Raw genomic sequence first — 2,630 nt, 5'->3', positions numbered from 1 at the left:
TTTTAGATGCGACTTTCGTGTGAGTATGCCCTGTGGCCGAGCGGTGTCGGCTGTTTTGTACGGCGGATAGGGACGGGTACGGCGATATTTTTAGGGTACGGCGAGATTTTTCAGCGGGTACGGCGAGATTTTTAGGGTACGGCGGAAAAGGAGTTTCATGGGGGTGTACAGTAACCTGGTTTGCCTTTTTATTATATTTCAGCCATACCATAGGTATGGTGAAATATATTGTTATATTGCAATCCATACATAGTATGGGATTGCAATATATTTATATTTCAGCCATACATAGTATGGTGAAATATATTGTATTCGTAATGTTTCTTTCTTTCTTTCTTTCTCCTGTCAAATCTTCAAAGTGATTCATCTCCGCCGTTCCTGTACCAAATGACCTGAAATTTGGCACAAGGGTAGAGTGAGCCAATACCAAAATGTGTTTTTTTCATTTTTTTCATATCTGCTCCTTAAATGATTTTATTAAGGTTTTATTGCAACTTTTGGACCAAAACTGTATAATTTGGCCCCCTGTACCATGGTATTACATCCAAATGACCTGAAATTTGGGACAGAGGTACCCTAGATACTTATTCAAAGGATCCATGTATAATATTTGGTATAAATCACTTCAAAATGGCTCCTTAAGGAGATTTTTGTGGGAGAGTTTTGGATATGTGAGATTGAAGCGCCGAGGTCAACGACCTCTAGGTCATTCTGGTGTGTCAGGGCCACAGGTGTGCCAGGTAGATCCAATTATCTACCTACCTACCTATTCCATAGACATCCAGGTGGTTGGGGGACAAGGTAAATCCAATTAATGACCAGCCAATGAGCAAGCTCATTTTGCTGGAAGAGTCCATTGTTGGACAGGGCGTGTTTTTTAAAATTTACTTTTAGACTTTGGTGATAATGCCAATGTTTTTTTTAGCGGAAGTGTTTTTGCACTGAACCACTTGACATAAGACTACTACTGGGACAGTCCATTTTTGCACATAGGGGGGATTTAAAAAATTCAGTTTTGGACATGGGTGATGATTCCGAATTCCATTTGTTGAATGGAAGTTGACAGCCAATCAGCAAGCCTGGTGTTATCTGGAAGAGTCCATTCATGCACAGGGGACTTTTTTAAAATTCAGTTTTGGACTGGGTTGCTTATTATACAAAAGGCCATGTACTGTGAGTATTTCTGGACTATTGTGCAATTTCAAACAGGGTGTGCTGGGAGATTCCATTCTTCGACGAAGGGGGTATTCTTTTAAATTCATTTTGTGGGCTTTGTTGATTATGTCGATGTCCTATTTTTGCTGATGTACTTTTGGATCGCTCCAATTTACATAGGGGTATAACAGGAAGAGTCGATTCTTGCACAGAGGTTTTTTTTTTCATATATGGTTTTGGACGGCTGATGATTCAAAATTCCATTACTTAGCGGAAGTGTTTTTGGAGTCGTCTATTTTAACTTTCTACATGGAGTGCACTAGAAGAGTCCATTCTTGAAGGAGGTTTTGTAAGATTCATTTTTGCTCATAAGTGTGATTAGTAGTTAGAAGTCATTTTAAGCAGAAGTGTTCAATTTTTGCACATGGGTGATTTTGGAACAGTCTATTGTTACATGAGGAGGGAGATGGCTGAAATATGCTGTATTTGCTCTCAAGCAAATGTCGGCCTTTCTAGTGTTTTTGCTGAGTTTCTTCTTCTCCTGTCAAAATCTTCAAGTTGATTCAACTTTTTCATTTTGGGGCCAAATGAGGGGAAATTTGGCAGGGTGGTAGAAATAGCAAAAACCCCCAGGTGTTTTTTTCACTTTTTTGATAGAGGCCTTAGAATTTATGATATTTAGGGTTTTTGGTCATTTTTAGACAAAATATGTATATTTTGGGCCCCTGTGCCCTGGTATTACAAGCTAATGACCTGAAGTTTGGTACAGAGGTGCATTGGACATATGAGCACAGAAAACCGTCAACACTTTCTTTATAGATCACTTCAAAAATTAGTTATTTTAGGGTTTTTGGCCATTTTTGACTAAAAATGTATATTTTTGGCTCCTGCGCCCTTGTATTAAAACCAAATGACCTGAAATTTGGTACATAGGTGCGTTTGACATATGACCACAGAACCCCATCAAGGCTTTATTCATTGTTTACTCCAAAAATGAGTTATTTTAGGGTTTTTGGCCATTTTTGACTAAAAATGTATATTTTTTGCTCCTGTGCCCTGGTATAGAAACCAAATGACCTGAAATTTGGTACAGAGGTGCATTGAACATATGCTCACAGGAGCCCATTGACAGTTTCTTCATAGATCACTTCCTAAATGAGTTATTTTAGGGTTTTTGGCCATTTTTGACTAAAAATGTATATTTTTGGCTTCTATGCCCTTGTATGTAAACCAAATGACCTGAAATTTGGTACAAAGGTAAATTGGACATATGACAACAGGACTCCATCAACACTTTCTTCAAAGAGCACTTATAAAATGGGTTATTTTGGGATTTTTAGCCATTTTTAACTAAAAAAATGAATATTTTTGGCCCCTATGCCCTTATATTGAAACCAAATGACCTAAAATTCGGCATGAAGGTGTGAAGGACAAGTGCCCACAGTACTTCATTTTCCCTTTGATCAAACATTCTT

The 2,630-nt window shown here is 38.1% G+C and overlaps 1 protein-coding gene across 2 annotated transcripts in view; it reads right to left on the bottom strand.

The window, feature by feature from the left end:
- The window catches only part of LOC118416015 (cholesterol side-chain cleavage enzyme, mitochondrial-like), a 30,269-nt gene that overhangs the window by 21,266 nt on the left and 6,373 nt on the right, over positions 1–2,630 (bottom strand). The gene's annotated exons all lie outside the window — the stretch shown is intronic.

This window comes from Branchiostoma floridae, chromosome 5, assembly GCF_000003815.2.
Source record: "Branchiostoma floridae strain S238N-H82 chromosome 5, Bfl_VNyyK, whole genome shotgun sequence".
Taxonomy (NCBI): Eukaryota; Metazoa; Chordata; class Leptocardii; order Amphioxiformes; family Branchiostomatidae; genus Branchiostoma; species Branchiostoma floridae.
Note: the sequence above shows the minus strand (reverse complement) of the source record. Positions and strands in the feature narration are given on the sequence as shown.